Genomic DNA, 11,877 nt, shown 5'->3' on the forward strand with positions numbered 1-11,877 from the left:
AATATGTTTTGTCGTTATTGCAGCATGTAGTCAGTGCTTGCATATTCCATCCAATAGTAGGCAGCCTTGTCAAAGTCCATTATCTGAGCAGCTGTAGTAGATTTGTTGGTATGGTGGTGCTATGTGTGTTTTGTTCTTGCTAATTCATAACCTATCTTGTCAGTTGTATATTTTATTGGAGACTAGCACACACTTTGATTCAGGTGCAGTGGGAATCTTATGGAAATGATGAACTTCCAAATAGCCTTCATGTTATTTTTGATTCATCAGATTACATCATTTTCTGTCTCAGAGGGATAGCTGTGTTAGTCTGTAACTGAAAAAACAACAAATGGTTCTGCAGCACCTGAGAAACTAACAAATATATAGATGGTATCATGAGCCTTTGTAAACACAGATTGTGCTCACGAAAGCTCATGATGCCATCCACAATTTTTGTTAGTCTCTCAGGGTATGTCTAAACTACATGGCTCCATCGACGGAGCCATGTAGATTAGTTTACTCAAAAAAGGGAAACGAAGCGGCAATTTAAATAATCGAAGGGTTCTGGGGTCGACAGATCCCCGTCTAGACTGTCATGCTGTGCTGACAAACAGTTGATCGGCACAGCGCAGCGGCCATTTTTATTTAAATGAAGTGGTGATTATTTAAATCGCCGCTTCATTTCCCCTTGTTGTCCTGCCTCATCTACATGGCTCTGTCGATGGAGCCATGTAGTCTAGACACACTCTAAAGTGCTGCAGAACTATTCATGATCATCTTCTGTGTTGTGCTGTGATATGACATACAAGCACAATTCAATGTGAAGTAATCAATCATTAAGGTATATTTTTAAAATTTGAAACTCTGTACACAGAATTGAGGAAAAGGAATATTGAAAAAAAATATTTTTGTTAAAAAAAAAAAGTTTGTTTAAAGTCTTGCCAGGTATTCCCTTAAAAATCCACAGGATGGGTTAGAAAACTTGGGACCAAGATGTATGGGTATCTGATCCTGCAAATACAGGCCTGTGAGTAATTCCACTTGGACAAATGGGGCAGTTTGTTGTTGTCGAGTATCATTGTACCAGGAAATGTTCCCTAGTAGGCTTTTCTTTTTCCTGGTTTGTATTGTGTATTTTCCCATATAAAAAAATAATGAACTGTTTTGAACACACATGCACATACACACACCTCATCACCACTGGTACAAAAAACAGCTCTCTGATTCCCTAGCATCTTCCTCATCACTCAAGTTATCTGCTCACCAGGCCTGCTCCTGCTCTTACAGAAGTGAATAAAAAACTCCCACTGACTCTCCGGGAATTGCATCAAGCCCTCACAACATGTGTTCTAATGAAGGGAGGTTGTGTTTAGTTTACGTGATAAAACAAACAATGCAGTTGTTTGTCTACCTTCAGTCCTTCCTGCCTTTCTATGTGGCAGAGGTATAGCACTTAGAGATTGTTTCATTATAATCTATCTCCATTGCTTCAGAAATTTGAACAGCTGCACATGAAAGGATAAAAATGTTTTGCCAAATTAATCTCCGATGATTTACTGCCTACGCCTAATCTGTCCGGAACCAGCTATGAATATTCTAATGCCTGTTTGGAAATGACTGACTAGGATGACGGCAGCTGAGAAGAAGCTGTCAGAGCTTTATGGTGGCTGCTTGTGAAACATGATGTGCCTGCCTGCCTGCCTGGAGCAGTTGCAATCAGACTTTCAAAATGATGACAATTCATTGTGGTATTTGTTGCAGAAATAAAAAGTACCACCTGGGCTCCCGGTAATATGAGGAAGAGTCAGTGAATCTCTAAATGGCATCAGCAACCTGTTAAGCAAATTTATGGCTTACATTTGGGGAGTTAATATTAACATGAAAGGTGAGCCAGAAGCCACACTGGGTAAATCTTCAAGTGCCCTATGAACAGACGGCTCCTCAATAAATTGGAATACTAACTAGTCTGGTTTTCTTAGCCTAGAAGATGCACACTGCATTCTCTGGGTAAATTGAGTACTGCACAGCCTTCTATTGCACACGACTCCATTAGCCTCACTGTTTTAATGCAGCTTCCGAAACCTTGGGTTTAGATACCAAAGTGACAGACCCCTCTGGTGTACAATGGAGAGATAGTAATGGCCCCTGTAGAAAAATCCAGTAGAATTTGATGTGGGAATGATTCTCATTGTATGTAGTTTTTGAACCAACCTACAGAATTCTGTAACAAAATCAGAATTCCCAATTCAAATCTGTAGGTTGCTTTAAAATACTGTGAAAGGAATCTTATTCGCTTACTAAAAATCAGTATGTTTGTAGGAGTACAGAAATCTATTTAATGTCTGTTGAACCCCACTGACTTCATCTGTATTAAATTACATGGGGACTATGCCATAGAAGACCAATAGGTTTGTGTAGTCTTTGCTTTTAAGGAACATTTAAGAAAATGAGGAAATCACATGGATACAGTGGGGTTCCAAAGAACCAAGTTTATTGAAAATATACAAGGCATAGCTACATATAGCCACTGCTGCTTTGTTTGTTTCTGGTGGCCTCTGCAACAGAAGACACAGAGACTTACTATAGTCTAGACTCACAAACTATTTAAAGGCCAATTCTTATCTGCTACAATTTGTTTATTGAAAATATTAATTGAAATACATTTCTATTGGTCCCCTGAGGAATTATCACCCCTTACTCAATGCTATAACTAATAAATGGCACAATCCAGCCCTTACCTAGAATGTTTTTTTGCATTCTGCATTCTGGAAAATAAATCCCAAGTTTTACAAAAGACTCCCAAAAGTTTGCCAAGACAAACTTAAGTTTCTCTAAGAATTTAGAGAGGGTCTGTGTGTATATGCAAAAATGTGGTTATGTTACCCTGGCTCTTCTAAAAGGAAAGTTATCATTCATAATAATAAATGTGAATTGTATGTATTTATAATCATGTATATATGATCATATTCCTGATGTTTTTTCTCTTCAATACACAATAATACATTAACTGTAAACACTATGGCTGTGTCTACATTGGCACGATGTTGTGCCAAAGCGGCCGCTTTTGCGCAAAAACATGCTGCCTGTCTACACTGGCGGGGAGTTCTTGCGCAAGAACACTAACGTTCTAATGTGTGAAATCAGTGCTTCTTGCACAAGAACTATGATGCTCCTGCTCAGGAATAAGCTCTCTTGCGCAACTGTTCTTGCACAAGAGGCCAGTGTAGACACGCAACATGAATTTCTTGTGTAAGAAAGCCCAATGGCTAAAATGGCCATCGGAGCTTTCTTGCGCAAGAGAGTGTCTACACTGGCACGGATGCTCTTGTGCAAAAGCACATGCCAGTGTAGATGCTCTCTTCTGCAAATACTTTAACGCAAGAACTCTTGCGTTAAAGAGTATTTGCGCAAGATCATGCCAATGTAGACATAGCCTATAGGCAGGGCAAAGTCTGAAAAGCAGCCTGACATTACACTTTCCATCCTTTTTAGGTGACATGGGGCACAGAAACTTGAAAGCTAATTATGATGGGGTGTATTCCATTCCTATCTTCTGATGCCCCAGACATCTCCCAAGCTTTGTCCAATAAGTAAAAAATTCTTTTTATATTTCTGTCACTAATGCAGCTGTGTGCAACAAAGTATTTACAATGCTTCTTGCCCTGTAGCCTTTTCCCGTAGGGTTGAGAGGGAACAGTGATCTCCCTTTCTTGAGATCTCAGCACTTACTGGGCTCAGCTAACCCAAGCCCCCTCTCTCTCACTGCCTTCCTGTCTCTGCTTTTATACTCCTCAGCTGATGGCTAATTGGTTATTGGCCTTCCCAGCCTTATCAATTGATTGGCTGTATCCCCAAGCAGCCTTCTGTGGGAGAACTGATTGGTGCCTAATTGATCAGTGTACTGGGTCACTTAATAGCGCCCAGCACTGTCACACACTTCTATCCCTCCCATCTCAAACACTGAGGTTCCTCTTTCCTGGCATCTGCCTTTCTTTAGCGGAAGAACCGGGTACCTTTTTCCTGTGCTTGTCCCCAGCTTGGTTATCCTGCCTCCATCCACAGAAGTCACACATTGTGGTAGGGGATGTGCCCATAATTCAGATCACTTGTTCTTCATGCTAGGAACTTTTCAGGGATTTCCTCTCTCTTGCCCTCAAGTACATGGGCCATGTACTATCCCTTCATTATTAATGTTTTGCTTATGGCTCTCATTCTCTTAGTTCTACTAATATAGCTCATGATTCCATCTCTTGTGGCCCTAGTAGTGACCATTCTGTGGACAGCCTGTCTTTCTTCAATATTTCCAGGCTTCCTTTTTCCTCTGCTTGTTCAGCCAATTCTTCTCTCCACATTCTCCTCAGGAGTGTTCATTTCCCTCTTTCACCCCCTGTCATATAGCCTGTTGTCTAGGGTTCTCTGGCTCCCCTATTTCAAGCCCTTTCTCTGACCGTTCACATCCCTTCAGCTCTGGATCCCAGATGCCTGCTTTCTTCCTAATGGGCTCCACTCGATGGGGCCATCTATTCACAACACCAGCATCACAACACCAACCTCTTTTCCACCTGAACTTCCTGTGGGTGCCCTGGACAATTGTAGCCATTAGGAAAAGATTCAGTCTTTCCCTTGGCAGGGTCAGCTGTGGCTTCACCATATCTTTCCCAGCCAGCCAACACCCTGATTCATTCCCACTTTCACTGCAATGGTTGGCTTTTTACTCTGCCACTTTCCCAAGGTCCCAGTCCAGCCACAACATTCAACTAACCTATAGCCCAGATAAGGGTAGTCTGTTCTTCTGTATCCCCCTCTTCCACATTGGTAACAGGAAATTATCCATCTCTCTGAAGGAGTCCCTTTGCTTTCCTCCACATTCTTCTCTGCAGACATCACCCCTGCTACTTCTTCAACCTTCTGTTCCAGCTCAAATCTGCTAAATAGATGCTCTTCCATGCATCTGACCTCTACCTCCAGATGTGTGGGTTGATACCTCCTAATGCAGATGCAGGTGTTCTCTGGGAGGCCTTGTAGAAATGGATCTGAAATTATGGAAGGAATAATTTCGTCCACATTCTGCATATCCAGTTTTAACCCCCCAAAAATTGTTTGCAAAATGTTTTCAAAATTATGTTAAACTTGTAAAGAGTGATCAAATTCAAATGAGTAGTTGCTAAAGTCCCTAAGTCCAATTATGCTGCAACATGTTTGTGAAGTCCCTATGAATGTCATTCTATCCGATAATAAGAAAACTGTGAAAATTAAGAAAAGAAGAAGGAATACTTTATCCTCTCTGGTAGTTTCCTGTCTGATACTATGAGTTGCCTACATTTAGAATCACTGACATAAATAATCAGCCCTGTCTCAGAGCTTAATATTACTAACAACATGGAATGGTTACTGAGAAGCATAAACTCATTAACAACATACCACAAATGCATAAGGAAAGTGAATACAAATGTCACCGATATTCCATAGCTCTTGAGACGAAAATTGTTCCTTTATCCTCATGCTCTTTTTTAGTACTCACACAGCACTGCAGTCTGATATAAATTAAAGTCCACTGATATCAACAAGGCTTCAGATAGGGCCTATACAAAGTGACTCCATAAATCCTAGATTCAGTCATCTCCAGACCTTGAGGGAAATCTTCCCAATCCACATATAAACTCCGTGACTAGAAGTAGGGTGACCACACATCCCAATATTATTGGAACCATACTCATATTAGGAACTTTGTTTTAAAAGGCAACTGTACCTCACTCTTGCCCCAAAAAAGTGTCCTGATTTTTCACACTTGCTCTCTGGTCACCTTAACCATACATCTCTATTACTTAACCAGGTATTAGCTCAAGTATAAATTGAAGGAAATTTTAGTAATGGTTGTCCTGACCCTTTCTCTACAATCTTCACTCAGTCAAAACTCCCATCAGTAGAAGCCTCTCCTAAGTGAGGGCTACAGGTTAACATTCAAGGGCTCCAGTTCTGCAAAGACTTATCCGTGTATTTAACTTGACAAACTCTGAGTGCAGGGGCGGGTGGTCAGGATAGTTAATATGGTGGCCTTCCATGCATAAATTGTGTGCTTTAGCTTTTGCAGGGTAATTTTTAATATTGTGCTGTATTTTAGGAATCTCCATTAGTTTGGCTAATGCCAGATACGAGATATAGGCTGCAATGAAGGATCTGTAAAAGATGGGAAGAGAGTTTTGTTTTAGTTAAGGTACAGGTCTGGGCATTTGTGAGATCTGAGTTCAATTCTTGAATTGGTCATAGGCATCCTGTGTGACCTTGAACACCCTCTGTACTGCAGCTCCCCTTCTGTAAAACGGGGACCATGATTCCTTTTCTCTATACTTTGTCTAATTTATCTATTTGACTGTAAGTTCTTTGGGGCAGGGACTGTCGCACTATTTGTATAGCACCTAGCACAATGAAGTTTCAGTCTCAGCTGGAGCTTCTAGGCTGTGAGGTCATATAAATAACTTCTTATTTAAGGGGAACAATTACAATTATTAATTGGGCTAAATCAACATAATTAAGATTGGTTTTTACTCTGGGCAAAAGAGCAGCACAAGCTTTCAGTTCATCTGTATTTGTCTTCCTCAGACTATATCTGCTAAACTTTAGACTCCTTGTTGTATAAGAAAAAACTAATAGAAAACAAAATTGACTTGGCATTAATATTCCCTTTCCTTAGTATTTATAGTGATTAATTTGCTCTCTTCATATGCAGCTTGAGGTTCAGAAAAAACAGAAGATACTTTATCAATATTGATTTCTTTATGTTGGCCAAATCCTCATTTAACCTTTTGTGCTCATGAACAGTGCAGAGAGAGGGATACAGTAAACAGACCTTTCCTACAGGCAGAGCATTCTTTTCACACTCCCAACTCTGCTTTATGTGGGCAGGATTTTATAGGTTGGTTTTTGCATTACTGCTTTACACTATTGTTTGAAGAATGAGCTTTTAAACCTGAAGAAGTCATTGTTAGTCACATAGTGACTAATTTGGCACAACATTTCAGCCCTGCTTTCTCAACACTGCAGGCACAGGTCCCCAACTTCAGGCAAATGTAATGCCGGCAGACCTCGATCATCTGAGGGAAGAATTGAACCTGGGACATCTGGATCTTAGTGTATGAGCTTCTATTGCATGAGGTAAAAGCTAAGGCTATAGAGCAAACTCAATATTCTATCTGTAAAATCTAAAAGGGTGTTATAAGGAGGAGGGAGAAAAATTGTTCTCCTTGGCCTCTGAGGATAGGACAAGAAGCAATGGGCTTAAATTGCAGCAAGGGAGGTTTAGGTTCAACATTAGGAACAATTCCTAACTGTCAAGGTGCTTAAACACTGGAAAAAATTGTCTAGGGAAGCCGCAGCCAACCTGCGGCTCATGAGCTGTATGCGGCTCGCCCTCCTTTCCCTCTCCCTGACTTGTAAAGCCGCCCTTGTGCCCCTGAAAATGGTTCCCTGTGCTCACCGGAGCAGGGGAGCCATCTGGGGCAGCCTTTATAGATGGATTATTAAATATGGCATCAGCTGGCAGGAGCCTGATGTGGCAAAAAGCCTCTAAACACATTGGCTACGTCTACACTGGCATGATTTTCCGGAAATGCTTAAAACGGAACAGTTTTCTGTTTTAAGTATTTTCGGAAAAAGAGCGTCTACATTGGCAGGATGCTTTTCCGGAAAAGCCCTTTTTCCGGAAAAGCGTCTGTGGCCAATGTAGACGCGCTTTTCCGGAAAAAAGCCCTGATCGCCATTTTCGCGATCGGGGCTTTTTTTGCGGAAAAGACTACTGTGCTGTCTACATTGGCCCTTTTCCGAAACAGTTTTCCGGAAAAAGGACTTTTGCCCGAGCGGGAGCAGCATAGTTTTTCCGGAAAAGCAGCTGATTTCTTACAGTAGATCATCAGTGCTTTTCTGGAAATTCAAGGGGCCAGTGTAGACAGCTCGCAGCTTATTCCAGAAAAGCGGCTGATTTTCCGGAATAAGTGGCCCAGTGTAGACAGCCATTTTCTTGAAGGGGCAGTCCTTTTGTTTGTTTGTTTTTTTGTTTGACAATTTCGCCCTGGCTCTCTGCACTGGATACACTGGTATCTTGGCTCTTTGCCCAGAATGAGTTGGCTACCCCTAGTCTAGGGTGTGTGTGGAATCTCCATCTCTGGAGATATTTAAGAGCAGGTTAGACAGACACCTGTCTGGGATGAACTAGAGAGTGCTTGGTCCTGCCATGAAGGCAGGGGACTGGACTTGACCTCTTGAGGTGTCTTCCAGTTCTAGTGTTCTATGATTCTATGATGTGTAAATGGTCGCAGGGCCACTAAATGGGATAGTACATTACTCCCAGAAAGTGTGTGGGTTACTCAATATGAATCCTCACAGCTCCATTTAAAATGAACAGAGTCACAGTAGTTTATACCAGCAGAGGATCTGCCCATTATTGTAAATGACAGCTCAGTGGGTCTAAGGAAAAGCGAACCTATTTCAACAGTGAAAGAGTTAGATATTGTGTTTAAAATTTTACTTTAGAAATTGGGACCTGCTGCAATATTCATAAATACAGTTTATTTTCCTGCAAGACTGCCTTTAGGGGTTTTTCCATCTTTGTTTTTTGTTTGTTTTGTTATAACAAAAGTTTTAATTGTGTACTGCAGGTGAAAGATATTTGGTCCGGTGGATATGGGCTTTGGACAGGAAGTTGACTTTAACCTGTTGGACCCTGAGCAAGTCACTTAACACATCTACATCGGGAGATGATTAGATTTGCTGGTTACCCACCTATTTGTGTGGAGACTGGAGAAAGGGGAGGCATATTCTCTGAAGACTGATTCTGTGGCCTTTTAATTTAGGATGCAGCATTGATAGAAACAATTTGCTAAAGACCAAACAAGAATAAAGTTAAAATAAAACTATAAAATGAAAATAATAAACCCGCTGAGGCAATAGGGAGCGTCACGCATTTCTCAGGTAGTTCCAGGCATGCTTGCTAAGTCATTCTTCCTTTAACGAAGCTCTCTTTGTGGCACTTAAGGTTATTTATCACAGATTTCTTTAGTGTTACCAAACAAAATAGCCATCATTTAGAAACTGTTCTGTGAGCAGCAATGGCTACTGCATACAGTAGCTTCTAGTTTTATTATTTCCTCACACATATAGCCAGATCCTCTGTTGGTGTAAGTTAACGTAACTAAATTGAAGTCCATGTGACTGTGCCTATTTTACAGCAGCTGAGGACTTGGCCCATAATGTACAATGATTGGGTGTGGATTCCAAATAGTAATCTGTAATTATAATGCTAATCCCTTGTAAAACTGTGATACTTGTGACAGTTTTATCACCCTTTAGAGTCATAGGTCAGGTGTATACCACACATTTTCCCCTTCCGCTGCCATGTTGAATGTGGGGCAGCGACCGCTGCTGCCGCACCATACCAGCCCCCATAATCCTCTGGGTCCTTCTCATCCATAGGATGGTTGATGCAATCATTGCTGCCCCCTCAAAGGTCAGAGCTTGAGGTAGACACCCCAAATCATCCTATGGACAGGGCGTTTCTGGATGGGGGAATGGGGAAATGAGATATGAGGTCTTTACCTTGAGATCTGCAGAACTTTTGTCAAACTAGTTGCCAATTGACAAGAACATATTGTGAAAACTCTCACCACTTTCAAAGTCCATGTTCCTACAAAGCACCCAGCAAAATAATTCGAGATGGGACTTGCATCTTACTGTTCTTACAGATTTTTCAGGCTCAGATATCAATAAGTTTGAGTCTGAACACTGTGGCATGCCCATGAGGCTGGGCTTCACTCCTTTTTAATCATCCTTCATCTACCATAGCTTTTGAAACAAACTGTTACTAATGACTAGTCATATGCCAGCCTAATGAATGGGACACCCATGTGAGAGACTAATGTGCAGTCTCAGTCCAGACCTTTGGCCTTTCTTAGCCCTTGACTCTCTTCTCAGTTTGTAGTGGTATCCTTCTAGGTCAGGAGTGGGCAAATACAGGCTGGATCTGGTCTGCCAGAGTTAGCCCCTGGTGCCTCCCCCCACCACTATATTTACCTGTTCCTCTGCAGAGAGAGGCAATCGCAGCTCCCATTGGCCAAGGTGTTCCTGGCCAACGGGAGTTGTGGGAAGTGCAGTTTTATTGCCCACCCCTGCTCTTGATTCTTTGAGGCTTGTATGGAAAAGTTTGCATTGCTGCTGCCAGTTTGTCCCTTCAATATAGTTATACTATAAACATTATTTCATTCTCCTGGACTATAAGCCTAGCAGCCATTTAAGACTGTTTTATGTTACATTTTGTTAAATAAGGCTCTGCCTGTAAGACACCAATAAGTATCCACCGTACATAGGCATTTTTTTTCTTTCTTGTAACCTTTCAATGGGACACTGATTAAAGAACAGTGCACCTTCCTAGATACTGTCTGGTAATGTGAATCTGGGGCGCCTATGGATATCAGTGCACAATGTACCAGAAGGCATAATTGATCCCAAAAGTCAGAATGGGAATAGCAAAAAGTAATAGCAATTTTTTTAAGTACATCGGAAGCCTGCTACTCAACCAAGGGAACCACTGGACAATTGAGATGCTAAAGGAACATTCAAGGATGATAAGGTAATTGCGGAGAAATTAAATGATTTTTTTGCATTGGCCTTCATGGCTGAGGATGTGAGGCATATACCCAATCCTGAGCCATTCTTTGGAGGTGACAAATCTGAGGAAATGTCCCATTCTGAGGTTTTCAGAATGGAGAGAGGTAACTAGTGATGCCCCACAGAGGTCCATACTGGGACCAATCTTATTCAACATATTCATGAATGATCTGGAAAAAGGGGTGAACAGTGAGGTGGCAAAATTTGCAGATGATACACAACTGCTGAAGATAGTTGAATCCATAGCAGACTGTAAAAAGTTTCAAAAGGATGTCACAAAACTAGGTGACTTGGCAACAAAATGGCAAATGAATTTTAATATTGATAAATGCAAAGTAATGCATATTGGAAGACATGATCCCAACTATATGTTCAAAATGATGGGGACTAAGTCAGTTATTGCCACTCGAGAGAGATATTTTGGAGTCATTGTGGATAGTTCTCTGAAAAAAAAGCAAACAGATTGTTAGGAATAATTTTAAAAGAGATAGCCAATAAGACAGAGAATATCTTATTGCCTTTTTATTAATCTATGGTATGCCTACATTTTGAATACTGCACACGGATGTGGTCACCTCATCTAAAAAAAATTGCCATTTGAAAAATTTCAGAAAAGGCAACAGAATGATTAGGGGTATGGAATGGCAGCCATTTGCAGAAAAATTAATAAGGCTGAGACTCTTCATCTTAGAAAGGAGGCGACTAAGGGGGAGACAGAGGTTTGTAAAATCTTGACTGGTGTGGAGAAAGCAAATAAGGGAACATAATTTATCTGTTCCCATAACACAAGAACTAGGGGTCACCAAATGAAATTAATAGGTAGCAGGTTTAAAACAAACAAAAGGAAGTTTTTCTTCCTGCAACACACAGTCAACCCATGGAACTCCTTGCTGGAGGATGTTGTGATGGCCAGGTCTTTAACAGGGTTCAAAAAAGAGCTAGATAAATTTGTGGAGGCTAGGTCCATCAATGGCTATTAGCCAGGATGGGTAGGAATAGTGTCCCTAGCCTGTGTTTGTTAGAAGCTGGGAATGGGCAATAGGGATGGATCACTTGATGATTACTTGTTCTCTTCATTACCCCGGGGACACCTGGCATTGGCCATTGACAGAAAACAGGATACTGGGCTAGATGGACTTTTACTCTGACCAGTATGGATGTTCTTAAGTTCTTAATATTTTTTGAATTAAATGCAAATTTTCTCGCTCATCCAGTGCAGTCTCAGAGGTGAGGATCATT

The 11,877-nt window shown here is 41.2% G+C and overlaps 1 long non-coding RNA gene across 1 annotated transcript in view; it reads left to right on the forward strand.

Moving 5' to 3' along the window:
- Positions 1-8,847, forward strand: part of LOC142818543 (uncharacterized) — a 30,326-nt gene extending 21,479 nt beyond the window's left edge. Inside the window, exons 2-3 of the long non-coding RNA XR_012896049.1 lie at positions 7,024-7,134; positions 8,634-8,847. This is a non-coding gene — a long non-coding RNA (uncharacterized LOC142818543). The remainder of the gene's footprint in view (positions 1-7,023; positions 7,135-8,633) is intronic.
- Positions 8,848-11,877: the final 3,030 nt, after the last annotated feature.

The sequence above is a fragment of the Pelodiscus sinensis genome, chromosome 16, assembly GCF_049634645.1.
Source record: "Pelodiscus sinensis isolate JC-2024 chromosome 16, ASM4963464v1, whole genome shotgun sequence".
In the NCBI taxonomy this organism is placed as follows: Eukaryota; Metazoa; Chordata; order Testudines; family Trionychidae; genus Pelodiscus; species Pelodiscus sinensis.